The sequence below is a fragment of the Cydia pomonella genome, chromosome 10 (genome assembly GCF_033807575.1).
Source record: "Cydia pomonella isolate Wapato2018A chromosome 10, ilCydPomo1, whole genome shotgun sequence".
NCBI classification, from domain to species: Eukaryota; Metazoa; Arthropoda; class Insecta; order Lepidoptera; family Tortricidae; genus Cydia; species Cydia pomonella.
Window position 1 is genome coordinate 6,160,571 of NC_084712.1, and position 18,140 is coordinate 6,178,710.

Below are 18,140 nucleotides of genomic sequence, written 5' to 3' on the forward strand. Positions count from 1 at the left end.
CGTTGTTTTTTTTTTAAACCACAACGGTGGCAAACAAGCATACGGCTCGCCGGATGGTAAGCAGTCACCGCAGCCTATGGACGCCTGCGACTCCAAGATGTTACATGCACGTTGCCGACCTTTAAAAACCTTTAATGATGAACAATTAGAATAATTAGATTTTAATTAAAAATTAAACGCGATGAATATTTTATGAGTTCAATATTTACTACTAATCTGAGTTTGCAGGCGTCCATAGGCTACGGTGACTGCTTACCAATCAGGCGGGCCGTATCATTGTTTGCCACCGTCGTGGTATAAAAAAATCGGTGTCTGTACATGTTGCTTTTCTCGATATTCTTATTTTTATAATATAAGAACTAAGGTTACTTCAAACAGCGCTAAAAATAGATAACCAAAAATACAGTTGTCCTTATCGCGCTCATTTTAGATGCTGCCCCGTCAGCGCGACGGCAATATTCATCTAAAGTTTTCAAATCTGAGAAGGGGTTTAGCTGGTATTTCCTCTTAAATATATTTTTAAATGATTCTGTTTACCAGCGTTCGAATATAGGTAGCACGCAACTTTTCAGCATTGCAAAGTTTTTGAAACATTCGATTAATCATCTCTTTCATATCTCGTTCGAGGCTACGCCGTTACCACAAAAACTCGTCTGCCTATAGTGCCAATAGACGGCACGCTCCAATAACTTTTAAAGAACATACCTGGGTTTAGACTTTTTCTATTCAGCCAGTTTTTATGCAAGTTTCATATTTCGTCAGTTACCAACCTGCAACAAATTTAAAAAAGTTAAAGACATTTTCACACGTTAAACTTTGATTTATGTTAATATTTGTTGTAATAACAGTCAAAACACGCTATAAATAATAATGTCGTGTTCAACCGCATTAAAAGTATCATTTTTCTATCGGTTTATAAATACCTAATCAATAGTAAACGTTGGAATCTCGAATGAAATTTTATCCTAATGCACAGCTTAGCAAACAGAGGTAGCGTTTCGTACGGAACTATGTTGTGGCTCATTAACATCTGTTTGGTGCGGTTGTGTGAGTGCTTGCATGGTCAACACTCAACAAAGCATATTTAAGTTAAAGTTTGACAAACAGATCACGGATTTTAATACATTGTTCCGTTAAACCATTTACCAAAAGAGTAAATGGTGTTTTGAAGCAATTTTAACAGCAATTTTTGATGGAATTCAGGATGAACGCGTAAAACCACACTGTATACACCACATTAACGGTGTTTGGTAAATTAGGTAGGTACTTGTGGTTTTTTTGCCTAACTCACACTTGATCTGATAAAAACTCAAGAAAAAATTAAGTAACTTGATTCAATATCTCTCTGACCTCTCTGTATTGATTGATCTATGCTGTGTAATCCGATATGTTTGACGTAATACGACAGTGATTATTTCTAACTAAATGCCACGATAAATGGCTAAATAATTTGTATTCGTATGTAAATCATTGATGTATACATATAGCAGTCTGTTACTTACCAACGACAACTGTGATATGGCGATGGGTTCGCGTTACATGGCGTTGGAAAGTATGCGATATTATTTATATATTTTTAAAACAATGTTTCTCAACATAGAGCATCTACAAGAGAGTTTTAGAATATCCCGAAATCTTAGTAAAATCCAACGGTATTACGAATAGCGGAGGGTAGGGGGCCGCGAATTTTTACCAAGGGAATATTTATTTAATTTAAACTTAACTGAGAATTCATCACATTCTCTACCAGTTAACCATCAGGCCAAATAGAGAAATTTCAAGGTGGGTGCAGTGAGAACCGTTTAGAAGCAAACAAGTATTACAGAATACATAACCATACCTTATCTATATAATAATAATATAAAAATATTATGTATCATGAAAAAGCTTTAAACTACAAACCGTCAACTGTACTGTGAACTGTGGAATGAACTGTCACCCGCGGTATTTCCGAACCAATACGATCTTCAAACCTTCAAGAAAAGAGCGTATAAAGCCAGCAACGCACTTACAACCCCTCTGGTGTAGCAAGCGTCCATGGGCAACGGTAACTGCTTACCACCAGAGGGATACATTTGTTCGTTTAACTCCTATATCTTTTTTTTTTTTAACGGATTTTTGGTAATGGTTTTATGTTTCCTGCACGACACGACGCAAGCCACTACACAAAATTCAAGCCTGTCTAGGATCATTAACCTGTCCTAAAACCCCATCTTTAGTCTACCGGGTAAATAAATTAAGTCAACGACACCTAAAATGGGCACCGACACCGAAATCGCCGGCAACACTGTATAAAGGAAACTATTATACAAAATATATCACTTCATAATGGCCCGCGTAAAATATGTTGGCTGTATGGTATTCATATTGCCCCTTCGAGATATATTGGAAAGCTTTCACGGTTTAGAAGAGTAATATGTTGGAGGTGTGGCTCAAAACACTTGTAGTTTGAAACACGTTAGTTTCAAAAGAGCTCAAAACTCAAGTTTGGTCATAAGAACTAAAGTAATTTTTGAATTTTCTTTTTGGAAATGAACACTACGATAGGGATGTTTTCTGTACTTATAATAAATTATTTTACACCATACACGAAATAAAGCACCAGATAATTATTAGAAAAATATAGACAGTAGTTATTTTTTGTCACTATTTTTATTTAATAAAATAAGTCAGATAGAACTATAAAGAGTAGGTGACTTGACCGTGACCTTGATATTGAATCAGCCACAGAGTTATTAGGGGCTACGGAAAAGAAAACCGGACAAGTGCGAGTCGGACTCGCCCACCGAGGGTTCCGTACTTTGTAGTATTTGTTTCATAGCGGCAACACAAATACAACATCTGTGAAAATTTCAACTGTCTATCACGGTTCATGAGATACAGCCGGTTGGGAGACGGACCGACAGACAGACAGACGGACGGACAGCGGAGTCTTAGTAATAGGGCCGGTTCACCCTTTGGGTACGGAACCCTAAAAATATTTTTTATCACATTTGCTCGAAAAAGGTTTTATTTCATGCATATGTACTTCAGTACAATGTCCTTCAGGACAATGACGACCGGTTTGGCCTAGTGGGTAGTGACCCTGCCTACGAAGCTGATGGTCCCGGGTTCAAATCCTGGTAAGGGCATTTATTCGTGTGATGAGCATGGATATTTGTTCCTGAGTCATGGGTGTTTTCTATGTATTTAAGTATTTATAAATATTTATATATTATATATATCGTTGTCTAAGTACCCTCAACACAAGCCTTATTGAGCTTACTGTGGGACTTAGTCAATTTGTGTAATAATGTCCTATAATATTTATTTTATTTTATTTTTTATTTTAATGACCTATAATGTTCCCGCGGGAGTTATGGATTGTGAAAAAGAAGCTATAACTCCCTCGGGAGTATTAGCTTTTTTAATTATGTCAATAATTCATACGAACCAAGTAGGTTATAAGTAAAATATTTGTTAAACGTGAAGGTATATGTATGAATTGACGTTAACAAATATTTATTTTGATTAATTTAATAGCCGTTTAAAATATATTATTACACAATTTTCTATCGTGGCTGAACGCCGGATGGGCCTGTTGTGCCTTCAATGCCTAACCTGTCACAAATTTACAAGATGGCGGACCAATATGTTAAGTGCCCCCGTATTTTAGAATTATTTCGCTTAAAATTTAGTTTTTTCTTCGCAAGTGTGATGAAAAACATTGTGTGTAACACCGGGGGTAAGAATATTGCAAACTCGAGTCTTTAATTCACTCCAGCCTGCGGCTTTCGTGAATTAACCCCCTCGTTTGCAAAATTTCTCTTACCTCCCTCGTTGCACAATGTCACCCTTTGCTGTGGTTAAGGGTCGTATTATCAAATGATACGAAAAGAACTGTAAAATTTTCCACACAACAACATTTTGGGAATTTTACGTACAACAATTGGTGCCCTTAATCTTTTCTACCCTCTCCCTTTCTGTCAATATCACACTGCATACACATTACCATGGCCATTAAACAAACTTTTCAAAAACGTTCCATTCAAGTTCCCAATCGCAATAAACTATTCGATTTATCTGCTCCACGCTCCTTTATTTAGTTAAATGGCGGTAGTTCCCAAGAAACTATTTACTGAGTACGGTCAAAGGACGGGAAAGTTGCCGGGCGCCGGGAAAGGGGGTTCTTGGCCGTTTATTAACTTCGATTATCCGAACTTGGAATATTAATTTGTGTGTATTTGAATATGGAAGTATTTTGTCGTGGAATCATTGTTCGGTATTGAGCGGTTAAATTAAGGTTTAGTTATATGACTTATATGACTGCTGTCAAACGCTTCGTAGATACAATTTTTATATTGGTGTTCCGATTTAACCAACACGTCGGGTAAATCGTACCGGTGGGAGTGAAGTAGAAAACATGCATTTGACTATGTTAATTTAATCCCAGAGTGCTCATCTTCATAATGCATAAGCCCTGATACTGAACTTTTATATGCACAGTAAAAGACATTTATAACTACCTCCAAAAAAAATATATCCACGTTTAAGTAAAAACTGGTACGATATAACCGACTCTACCCTGCTAGGAAATTAGGAATTAGGGTTACGCATTGCTGAGTAAGTAGATCAATTTGAGCGGGAGCGTCTGAATTACCTTTTTTTTTTTTTTTTTGTTGTGGAGGGGAAAAATGCAATTACGCATACCACTCGGGTGCGGGGACGTACCCGAGTGGTTATGTGGGACTCCTTGTTTTGGGCTGATGGGACCCCAAGTCTACCCACTAAACAACCCCCCCGTCTGCCGCCATTGTGCTGTAGCGGTGAGCTGTAGGAACGCTCGCGCTTTACTTCTACAGCGTCACCAGCACCAGTCCGCTTCGCGGAGCACCGCCTCCGGAGGCCCTTGATGGCCTCGTTTTCTTTTGGACCGTATCCAGTACGGTCGCCCTGTGGTTCTTAACCTTTTCAGTTCTGCCACCCCTATGACTAACTAGGGAACCCGATTTTACCCCTCCTCCCAATAATTATTAATATTCTTTCTTCCAGGTCTAATTTTTGTTATATTTAATTGAGCTTATTACCCCCGTAAAATACGAGTTTTACCCCTTCGGGGGTAATTACCCCCCCGTTAGGAACGACTGACCTAGATGCTAACCGACATAAGCCCTCCTACACGTACAATATCCGCAACTCGACTGGACAGCTCCTCTGCGCATCGTGTGACCGCATCTTCAAAACAAAGTTTGGTTTTGCGGGCCAAATTAGAGCATTTCGTAATCCGGACAGGAACCCCGCATACGGCATGGAAGATTGACAGTGGCTAAGCAGTTAAATCTGGCGTTTTTAATTAAAACGAGAATTTACCGCCTGCACTCGTCAGTAAAGTCAGTCAAAAAGTGGCAAATTTGAAAAATATAAGAGCGAAGTTTGGATCTGAAATTTAAAATTTACGCCCATTCCTACTGACCAATTGTTTTGCTATTTATTATTTCTCTCGGTTAATTTTGTGAGGTAGAACGAGGCAAGTATGAAACTCCGGATTGACTGACATCTAAGTAATTAATTAATCTGTATGTAATTGCATGAATTCTGTCGTAATTTAAATTGTATTTTACCTTGTTTGTGATGTATTGAAAAGATGTGTCCCGCCGAGTTTCTTGCCGGTCCCATATTGGGATACCCTCCTTCAATTGAGGGGGATTTAAATCTTATCGAGGAATACGTGTACGGTTAGAGCCGGCGTAGCTTTATTTGACGTTCATAAGCGCATTTTAATATGCCTACTTGAAAAATCTTCTTAAGAGCCTACATATTTCGAAGAATAAGCAATCCAAATAAATTCCGGGATGACTAACGAATGTTCAAAGCTATACGAGGTTACCTAGGTACGCTATGCTATTATTTAGCATATACTAGACACAAAGAGCCTTTTCAGGAAACTAATAAAGAACCGTAGCGTGACCAGCGGACAAAAGGCAGTGCTCTTATTGTTGCTGCAAAAAGTGCAGCTAAATTTAAAAATGGCGGACGAAATAGTGCACATTTTAGGGCTTCTTAAAAATATGATTACGTTTATATATTTAACATCATTGTTAAGCACTTATGTGTTGCATTCGAGAAAAAGGTAACGTATTTAATTATCGGGTTATACCTAACACAATAGAGATATATCATGTTTATATTGGGCATTGCGCCCTTACACAATCACATCCAAAGACGCAACGTTCATTAATTACAACAGTAATTTTGCCGCGTTTGTGTCTATAATCCTTCTTCATAAGCAGGCGTAGATGCTCTAGCAACATGGAGTGTGCACACAACTTTGGGAACAAATCAAATATTTTTTTAACAAATTTTGATTTGGGTTTTTTTAAGTAGTCTGCTTTATAAACTGAATTAGATTCTGACGAAGCCCTTCAGTGGCCAAGGCCGGATTCGAACCGGCGTCTTTAGCTAACCGGACTAACGCCATGAACCCCTAGGCCACCCCGTCACGACGGAACCAGTCCCAATTTCTCGACTATATGCCGTCTAGTTAGAACTAGGCGTCTTTGAGCAACTCTAAGATCGAGAATACAAGCTTGCACCTCCTATACGAATTCCTTACGGAATAACGGGGGCTTCGTGACTTTTTCTTTAATATATGATATCTATTTCAGTTTATATTAGGGAGAGCAGTAAAAATGACTTGTCGATACTTTATTTAATTTCCTGCCACACCGTATGACCGTTTAAATTGTTAATGGTTGGGTAACATTACGTGATAGATATATTTATGTTTACACATGTAGTTTGTACAATTGTGTTCGATGCGCCGCCGTACAGTGGTGTTGCGCGCGCGCCGCACCGATCAATCATCGGCTTCATTTGGGTTCTGCGGGCTGCGGTACTCAAAACCACAAATAAACAGCTTGTAGCCACTGGCATACTACATACATATATAGGTACAACGGTCTTCCGAACACGGCCAATACAATTGTGTGGATTAATCATATCTATATTTAAGACGGACGTAACGGTCAATTTTAACATATATTTTCAGATAAATGGAGCAGGACAGAATTTAAGGTAGCAAACTGCAAAATTGCATAGACACATTATAAATGGAATTTGTATGTATGAGATAAACCGACCGCATTTAATTCCAGTCTCTCCACGAAAACTGACGACCCTAGATTTCAAGTCAAGACAAGGGTAACGTAGGTAACGACAAAGAAGGATTCACACCTTTATTTGATTGGTTTGGTTAAGTTGGTCCGGTCAAACAAAATGATCTAGTAAGGTAGGTTTTGTATCTGTAATTTTTGCATCAATAGACAAAAATAAGACACAGAATAGGTACCTACATAACTATATACATATATACTTTGTGGCTCATCTTCTAGAATAATAATACATACTTGACATGAAATTTTACTCCAGGTATCCAAAAATTATTAGAGAAAACTATAAAAGTGCTCCAATTCCAAAAAGTTTGAGACACGCTGTCCGCGGTATCGGAGTTTTATTGAACGTTAATTGTTGTATGCGGGTCATGGTGTATGAATGGTATATACCAACAACAACGTATCATGCTGCCGATCGGTTAACTACTCATTGCCAATAGATATAGCAATACTCACAGACTATCGGCCCGATTCAAAGAATGATTAAGACACGTTTAAGATCTTGGAAAGATCTTTAAACGATCGATAACGATACGACATGTCAAAATTGACGTTTATTTCGATTCCCAGCTGTGATCTCAATAAGATCTGTTTACGATATTTCTAACGTCAAAATGACAGTGGTTGCCCGAATCGAGCTGCTTTTGTTAATTATACGACATACAAACGATATCTAAATGAGAAATTATCTAAACCAGAACTTATCATTATCGTAGCTCATTCTTCGAATCGGGCCGTATGTGTACTAACAAAAACACTGAACTGACCATCTGTGAGCTTTAATATCTTTGCAAGAAGAGCGTTTTCACATTGTCCAATACGATAACGGATGTCGGATGATCTTTGGAGAAAAACAGCTACTTGAAAATGTTCTATGGCATCAAGCCCTTTTGTTTTTTGCATTACCTACTTAATAATGCTGCCGTTTGGACAACATTTTAATGCATAAAAAACAGAAAGCACTTTTTCACTACACCAACTGGTAAAGACCCTCTTGATTGTTTAAAAACTAATGAAAAAGTTGCATTTTATCCACATGAGGGGCAAAGTAATCAGATGCAAATTTTGAGTTGTTTCCTTGTGTTAGCTGGAGCATTAGGTTATCAATATTAGCAAGAGCGGTTAAACAACAACTTTGCCCCCTCGTAAAACAAAATAATAACTATTTATGTTTTGCTTCTTAAGCTTAGAAATGAACTAAAGTGGAAAAATTCACTGCCTCGGGTGAGGCTCGAACTCGCGATACTGGATCATTAGCCCATGCTCTGCCAACTGAGCTACCGAGTCTTCATAGGAGGACAGCGAATATTTACACCATATGCGCCTTAGGAAGGCGCCCTAGCGACATCTACTGTAAAGATGTATCTCATTAATAATAAAAATATTTTTTGCATTGATATTAGTGGTTGATATCCGAATTCCGGTATCTGATCGGACAATCTAAAAATGTACCTGCGAAGCAGATGTTATTTACGTTTTCCTCTCATGTGTTCCAAAGCAGCATCTTCAAACTGCGTGTTTTGTTTAGCAAAAACACCTCAATGTCATTTGGTAGGGTTGTCACGCAATGTGTTCCCGCCAAAAATAACGGCTTAACGCGTGCGTCGCACATGATAGTACCGAGTTGGTGAAAAGATATATGCGTGTTTAAATTCTAGGGATTTGAGTCATTCTGGGTCGGTGTGACGATGTCGTGACGTAGCGCTCTTATAAAAATTTACGATCTGCTTCCCCTGTTATGTTGGTACACATGAATGGAATTTTTTAGCGTTTATAAATGTATACGGCTTGGTGAAACGTAAACATGCGAATTATTGAAAACACGTCATGATAGAATAGCTTGAACGATTTTGTGGTTCTTCTTTCTGTTATGGAGACATTTTTATCTTAAAACATATATTTACTTACTAGAAGTCGAGATTAATGAGCGGCACAATCACTGGTCACTGATAGTGAAATACCTATGCATTAAATGTGTTGTAATTTCTTTATTTTATTCCGATTTTCATTTCATTCCTAGCACAACCGACTACCTACCATTGTTATTGACATTAACATAATAATACTAAATGATCAGGTACACCAGTACCCCTAGTGTAACTTTGATCTGGGGTACTGTACCCCTAGTGTAAATAAATTCGATTTCCAAACGTGACGTACGCGTTTGCGTTTAGTCTCATTTTGTATTGGATTTCGAAAGAGCGCGCCAAGCGGGACGTTTTGGAACCTCAAAATCCTATACAAAAAGAGACTTAACGCAAACGCGTTCGTCACGTTATGATGTCGATCAAAGTTACACTAGGGGTACTGATCTAAAGCAGGGGCATCTCGTTCAATGCGATCTAACTATCAGTATAATTGGGTACTTGACACATGTTGAATATAATAACAAACTTTAGCTAAACGGATATAAAATGATCCATTCATTATAAAAAATTGGAATTTAAAAATACATATTCAGATTATAAAAAATACAAGGCTCCAAAGCTTTTACTTCCAAAAAGAAAATAAACATGGCACCATTTGATTCCTTACATTTTATTGAAACATATACATAAACGCAATATTTCAGGGTCAAAATAGCAATTTTCTTGATTTTACATACATTTAGGACAGACTAATGTAATGTGACGTCACATTACAATATCATTTTGTTAGAGGCGTTTCAATCGTCGAGTGCGAGCGTCAGACTTTAACTCTCATTTCTGACCTTTGTGTTGCAAATGCCATGAGTTCTATATAGACATTTGATCCTCAGGAAAATCAAGATCGATTGATATTATTTACAAATAACCGGCCAAGAGCATGTCAGGCCACGCTCAGTGTAGGGTTCCGTAGTTACTCTTCCGTCACAATAAGCTAAACTGGAGCTTAAAGTATAGTAAATTGATAACCAAGGGATGAATCGGTACCTTTCACCCGAGTTAAACAAATAGGCAAATTTGCATAATCAGTACCTAATTAAAGTAAGTCTTTTACTATGAAGGGAACACTTTTTGCGATAACTCAAAAACAGCTAAACTGATCATGTCCGCTATAGTTTTCATTTAATGTCTTTCTTAAGCTCTACTTCCACGATTTTTTTCATATTTTTTGGACCTATGATTCAAAAGTTAAAGGGGGGGACACATTTTTTTTTCTTTCGGAGCGATTATCTCCGAATATATTCACTTTATCAAAAAATGTTTCTTGAAAACCCCTATTAGTTTTGAAAGACCTTTCCAACGATACCCCACACTCTAGGGTTGAAGCGAAAAAAAAAATTTCACCCCCACTTTACGTGTAGGGGAGATACCCTAAAAAAATTTAAATTTTTAGATTTTATTGTACGACTTTGTCGGCTTTATTGGTTTATATACATGCCAAATTTCAGCTTTCTAGCACTAACGACCACGGAGCAAAGCCTTGGACAGACAGACAGACAGACAGGCAGACAGACGGACATAGCGAAACTATAAGGGTTCCTAACTTCCTAGTTAACTACGGAACCCTAAAAACGGCCAAGTAGCCAATTATGATATTTATTTAAAACGTGTTTTGCTTAAAAAAGATGCTTAACTGCTTTACTAAAAAAAGCTACATTTCGAAAGAAAAGTTTTTTCAAGAACAAAGATATCTTGACGGCAAAGTTAGAAATCATAGTTATTTCACGCCCTAATATGATGAAAGTTAAAGTTTCTACTCAAATAAGAAGTTGCCTTTCTAAAAACAAAGTTTTACAGCTATTCTAATAAGTTCAAGATTTTAAAATCGCTTCTCAAGTTTCAAAAGAAAAACTTAAAAGCTCGTTTACAGAGTCCTATTCAATATGGTTCGGTAAGTTTTCATACGTTTTTATACGGTAGAGTTTAGATAGCTTCTGGTAGGGCAAGCATCTTGCTAATCGATTTTCTCTATTTTTTTTAAGACACGTTTGATATAGATGATTATTTATAGTTGCGGCAATTGAAAAATACACCGAGAACATACAAGTTTTCTTATTAACGAAGCTATCAGTCCAGTACCCCTAGTGTAAATTTGATCGACATCATAACGTGACGAACGCGTTTGCGTTAAGTCTCATTTTGTATAGGATTTTGAGTTTCCAAAACGTCCCGCTTGGCGCGCTCTTTCTAAATCCAATACAAAATGAGACTAAACGCAAACGCGTACGTCACGTTTCGAAATCGAATTTATTTACACTAGGGGTACTGCACACAGAAGAAAAAAAACCTCTTTGAACTAACATATGAAACCTAATAGTTGGTTTAAAAATGTATTAATCGACTAAATTAAGAAGGCTCCGTTTCCATGCATATTATTAGCAATCAGTTACCTTCTTAACTCAGTCGGATAATATAATGATAAAGCACGAGTGTTATAATATACTGAAAAAGCACGCGTGTTTAATATCTAGGATTATGACTATTATGAGCAAAAAATAGGTGAAATAAAAACGTCGTTTTGAGCAAGTGTGTTGAAAAGAATATTTACTTGATTACTTATATATATCGTTGTCTAAGTACCCACAACAAAAGCCTTATTGAGCTTAAAGTGGGACTCTAGTCAATTTGTCCTATAATATTTTATTTATTTATTTAACTGAAGTAAAAAAAAGTGTGAAAATTTTAATCCAAGTCCCTCAGATACGTGTAGTGTACCTGTAGTCGGAGTAAGGTAAGAAGTAAATTTTGAAAATTATTAATTTATTTATACATATGAAGCTAAGGTGAAATCAGTTAAACGGTTCGCCTTAGCTTCATACACCGTGGGCTCGAATAAACCGACAGATTTTAAAGGTATTCTTGACCGCATTTAGAGACTAAAATGTCATACAAAGTTTTCTGAAATCGGTCTTGTTTTAGAGATAATGACAATTATTGTGAAAATTTGTTTCCGTAATAAATCAGTGAAAAACACCTTTTTGGCTGCGACTCAGTTTAGACATGTATACCAGACAGATATTAAAGTTTTAAAGGAAACTCAAAATGGATTTGTAAATAAATAAATGCTTTTTTTTTCGACAATATATAAAAAGATATAACGTGTCGTGTGCATAAAACATACACACACGCTACAAAAATAAATCTTCTTTACCGAAATTGACCAGTTGTTAAAACATATTTTGCTCCTTATGACCTCAGGAATGTTAGCTATCAACGTTTTCTTCTTACCTCACTCCGACTATTGTTATCACAAACCACGAGATCACATTACACTAGGAACTTACATACTTGCCGCAAAAATAACTGGCGACTAGCGATTGAGATCATAGTGCCATCTCCTTTACCCTTGTTAAGACCAACCAAAAGTAAAAGAGATGGCATTATGACCTGAATCGCCTCTTAGTTTTGTGGCAAGTATATATGTAGACAACTGGAGTCACTCTCGCCCCGGGAATCAATTAGAATACACCTAGCTCTTTGTGGTGGTTTGAAGTTGAATTATATTTAGTGGGTCATTTGTTGTGTCTATTGCTATTGATCGTACACAACCTACTAACCCCGATGTGTATGTTCTCGCCTCAGAGCATTTTCTAAGGTTCCACCTATTGTAAAACTAATGTTTCAGATATAAAAAAAACATCAATATTTAAGACATACTATTTCATATGCATATTAAATTATGAAAAACAAACAAGATTCCCCAACTACTTTTCTAACCAGGCAATACTGTCACGGAACAGTCCAAGCCGTGACCGCGAAGAGAACGGGTATACCGCCACAAAATTAACACTACACTTGTGAGCGGCGAGTCTGTCTTATAAAACTACCGAAGAAACTATGCTAAACTTACGATACAATATTTCTCCACTCGCAAAGTTAACGTGGTAAACCTAGAACTGGTGCGCCAAGACAAACTTAATTTTACAGTTGCATGTGGCGCCACTGTGACTACTAGGTGAAAAAGACAGTGTGTAGCAGTGGTGGTTTTAAATCTGTTCACCTGCAATATAAAATTGGCGAAATCGCAAGGGACTCGATGGTGTCGAGCCATTTTTGGAAGCGGTCGCGACGGTACGTGATTCTCCGAAGAGGGTTGGCATGTCGAACTATAATGTACGCAACCTCGTATATCGATACATTCTTTTAATAAAAATACGATCTTTCGACGCGTATTTAGAGTTTAAATTCAAGCGATAAAAGGATTGTCATATATGAGTTCGGGAAAGAGAATTCTTGGTGTGCGGAAAAATAAAACTGGTTGGATGAAATTCTTTTAAACGCATAAACGGGCTGAAGATGCCTAATAGCGGTACGGAAGATTTTTATTCATAGACTTGAAATGTATTAGTAAAGATACAACAGGTTTTATAATCAAAACAAGAGCGACATTTTTATGGAGGAATTAAGCAATGTGAATGGACTTTATTCTTTTGATTTACCTTTTTTCAATTCGATTGCTTATCTACAGGTTTCTAACATTTTTATATTATTATAAATCATTGTACATAAATAGCTGTATTCTAAAATCGTCCCTCTTCATGATCAGTATTTGAAACAGTAACGGAATGCCATGTTCGAAACGTCAAAATAATTAATCAATTAAGTCCACGGAAAACAAAAAACTGGAAATTAACAGTTTATTTCATAAAATTATTGTTAAAAATTAACTTAAACCATTTATATGAAAATAGTAAACGTGTTTAACGTTAAAATATAATTATTCTACCGAATAAAAAAAACCTTCAAAAAACTAAGATCGAACTAACTTTTGCAACAACTCCCAACACTCCAGTCCCAAGAAAACACCTTTCATAAACTTTATAGAAAGCTGGAATAAAATAAACATTTTATCTGGATCTAGCACTGTCTAGAATAAACAAGACAAAGACAAGTGGATAATAGAGACTGCCAATCTCTCACACGGTTCACCGCATTATTGCAAAAAACACCTCCCGGCACTTAGCAACGCAAAATGAACTGAATTGTTGATTTTTTATAACACTGTTAACACAAATATAAACGGGACTTAATCGCGTATTAAGTTTTAAATTTACCTCCCACGTTTCGAGGACAGCGTTGTCCCCGTGGTCTCGGAGAAGACAAAAAAGTCCCGTTTATATTAGTTAACAATGTGTAAAAATCGTGAAAGTTTCAATCAGTATACTGCTTAACACTGTAAGACCATCTAGTGACAGTAGTGACCTATCTGAAAGACCGTGGAGTTTACAGTTACTTAATTATCGGATGGAGGTTACACACTGGTTACAAACATCACAGTAACCATTCACAATGTACACTTCTACTTTACAGTTACTAGTCAGAATCAAATCGCATCATAAAAATGTGACGTTCGTTAATGTCATCTACTCGTCCAGTATTGGTCGACAGGAAGACTCCTCCCATTATTTTAAAATTATTATTTTTTTAACTATACAAGAAATTAACTAAAAACATCTTCTGTTACACTTATATACATCAACTTTTTAGTGTAGGTTACTCAAATTGTCTAAGTTGTTCGGGATGTTTTGCTCCAAAGCTCCAAAACATGTCTTTGATTTAGAGGCGTTTGCATTTGCTAACCGATGTAGACTCAAAAGTTTTCTCTGCTTACGCCAAAAGTTAGCAAACTATTTAGAAGAAGAGCCAAGCGCATAAAAATCGCTAGTTTTGGAACCCAAAGAACCGAAAATGCTCTCTACTACTACTGACACTCTTTTGGGTGCAATTGTACCTTCAAAAAGCCGCATGCGACTCGCGATCCGCGGTTTGACGGCCCCTAGCCAACACGAACAATTATGAGTCTTGATTATTTACTAGTCTCTGCTAGAATCTTGATCCTAAGTCAGCATTATCAGTCAATCTTACAGCGACGCCCTTTCTAAATGACTCGTTACCAGTTATTCAAAGAAGGAAAACTAACTTATTTACGGCATTCCTTGCAACGTGCATCTCGATTTGTTCCTGATCTAGGGAATAACTTAACTCAATCATTTAGAAATTTAGATTCATTTCATAAATAAATAATGTCATTTACATAATAAAAACTATTGAAAACGGAGTATTTGTATTAACCGTATTTGTTTTGGCGAGTACCCGATATTTCGGCACAGTCGCACAAAATGCTTGCCTCGTCTCTTACCGTATGCATAATTATTCTTAGAAACGCAATCTAGAAACTCTAACGCCAATGTAAAAACTCACTCACAATCACCGCTAAAATACACACGTATCATACACGTACACCTACTTACACTTTTATAAATAAAATGCTAAAGTATTGCAGAAAGAGGGAAAGCAACCGCTAGTCCATTTTCCAGAGTCAATTTAATAGTGATACGTTTGTAAAATAACGAGAAATAAACTCACTGTAAAAAACTCAGACTAAGTACTTCCTGTTCTTCGTTTAAAATATGGTCTCCATCAAATCTATGATGATTTTGCCAATGTCAAGTCGTTGTTCGGTCGTTACTTTTAAATGTGCTCGTTGAACATGTTGTTCGGTAGTTGCTTTTAGTGAAGACAGCTGGACTGTAATAAAACCCACGATGGATTGCCGGGTGTTGATTTCATGGTTAAACGAGTTTCAAGGTTAGTTTTTCATTAGCTGCACACTTCCACCATAATTCACTGCATGATGAGCTATTAATATTTCACTTTAAACATTAATGAGCAAATAACACAAAAAATATTCTCGAGATGTCTTCGCCATCTTGAATCTCAATGATAACCAAAGAGCATATATAATCATTACGTTCTGTTCGTACGAATGTTGTTGTTCGGTCTGCATGAGGTAGAACGTAGTGATTATATGCTCTTTGCATGAGGTAAAAATCTAAGATTGTCTGTTCCAATGGCAAGTACCTTGACATTTTCTACAAAAGCAGAATAGTAAGTATTTAATTTTTGTAAAAATATTACAAAATAGCTATGGTACCTTTATGGTGTGTAAAATAGTGTCAAAGTCAATACATCAACCCTGACAGACGCGGGTCAAAACACTGCATTATGTGAAATCATTAAAATTTACCAGTATTTATTAAAATCATTATTAAATACATATTAAGTTAAAGTACCTATTTCATGTAGTTTATTCGACTAAAATAATTGTACATGGTAAGATTAATTAATGGTTTTAAGGTTTATAATAACAACTTGCATTTGCGAATTTATTTGTAAATATTATGATACTAATAGGTATTTTTAAGAGCTTGCAAAATATCAAATGCACAATAAAGGTTTATTTATTTTCCTGTTACCGCGTAATATTCGTTTTTAAGTTTTTTTATTGAGTTGGGAAATTCAAAATTCAAAGTATTTTCAGGCAGATTCAGAAAAGCCAACAAACGTTTCGGTAGAGGCAAACAGGCCGGCTGCAACCCGCCCCGCGCGCCCAGATTTTGTGATCAAAGCCACTGGAGCAGAAGCCAAAAACTATGACTTTGCCTCTGCTCGGCTTGCATCAGGGCCCATCAAGACTACTAAGTAAATATAGAATGCCTATTTAAAATTACTGCCGCCGGCGCCGTTGGAAAGAAGTAGTTTAAGGGTACTATTAGCTTCTAACTTTAATGACATTCAGTTCTCCCTACTTCGTCTTTCTTTACAAGACACTTCGAGACGCAAGACTAGGATATTAGGGTCAGTGCATATGCAAAATGTAAATATAAGTACTATCTTATTCGAATTTAAACTGTCGTGAGTTAAAAGCTGCTCACACTGTTGGTACTTGAGAAAGGAGACTTATACTCTCCGAAGACGTGAGCTTAAACTGAAAAATTAGTTAAATACTATCATATTGCCTAAGAATTCCGGAATAACATGTTTTCGAGCCTCAAACTGTTCTTTGATGGGCGAGAATGGTTTAAGACTCAAATGTCCTAAAGCAAGTGTGGAAGGGAACGCACTACTTTGCGTAAGCGATGCATCGACTGTGAACCGATTTATGAAAAAATTTAAGGTTGTTTGGCAGTGGTGTACCATAAGTTATTTATGAATATTAATAAATAAAATTCGTTTCAGTATCCTCGAAACGGTGGGCAACCTGATCAAAACATGCCTTGGAGGCGGCGTAGTCGGTATACACGCGGCTTACAAAAAGTGTGGCCTGATCTCTGCGTTCCTTATCAATATCTTGGCAGGGATGATGCTCATACACAGCAAGTATGTAAGTGATATAAGTAAGTTCCTATCTCATTAGTCTATTCATAAAATAACAGGAAAATAATTACCAGGCGTTAAACTCCCAAGTGGATTCTGTTTAGAAAATAACCTATTAATAATTTAGTTTACTGCTAATATACTGTCCGTCAAGCGTAGATTTGTCGAAAGGCATTACAACTATAATCCAAAATTCCTCTTTCTCCCTTGGGATCCGCAATGCTCCAGGATTATGACGTGATCCATCGGAGCATCAGCTTGTTCCGTATGATGTACGATATTTCGGCTTGAATTCAAATTCTTAGCAGCTTCGGCAAATTTTATGTTGAGTCTGACTTGGCCAGTCCAGCGCATTCGAGCCCAATGCGCTTTAGACCTTTTCCTACTCCTCTACTGTTATCTGTCATTTATGCATTCATTAACACGAATATAAGAACATATATAAAAGATTTCAAGAAAAGTCTATATTGTCTATTCCTCATAAAAGCTCTTGTGCTTTTATAAGCTATAATGTTACTGCGATTAATGGCTACCAACCTAACAAAACCAAAACGAATACAGTTTTAAACTAAGTGCATTGATGCCAACTTACAAAATATTCATTTGGTTGCATAGTAAAAATAATTACTTCATAAGTCAGAAACACGCATGTGACACCCGTAATATAGCAACACCCATAGACTACGAAGACCGCTTAGCGTTTGTTAGTCTCCGTAGGCTACGGTGGCTAAAATTGAGAAAAAACTGTCCAAAAAATTAATTTAGCAAGTAGCAAGTACCAGGGCCTCATGAGTTACGAGGAGGTGTCGCCGACCGGCCGGCCGCGGCCCGGGGCGGGCCGGGCGCGTAACAAGGTATGCTCGCGCGTCTTGGCTATATACTTTTGCTGTAATTTGTTTACCTAAAT

General features: G+C 36.9%; 1 protein-coding gene and 1 long non-coding RNA gene across 2 annotated transcripts in view; one reads left to right on the forward strand and one right to left on the reverse strand.

The window, feature by feature from the left end:
* The window catches only part of LOC133521915 (caskin-2), a 439,796-nt gene that overhangs the window by 350,671 nt on the left and 70,985 nt on the right, over positions 1-18,140 (reverse strand). The window lies entirely within an intron of this gene.
* Positions 16,063-17,582, forward strand: LOC133521931 (uncharacterized). The gene is made up of 3 exons (XR_009799960.1): positions 16,063-16,189; positions 16,398-16,558; positions 17,096-17,582. It is a non-coding gene; the product is annotated as an uncharacterized LOC133521931 (long non-coding RNA).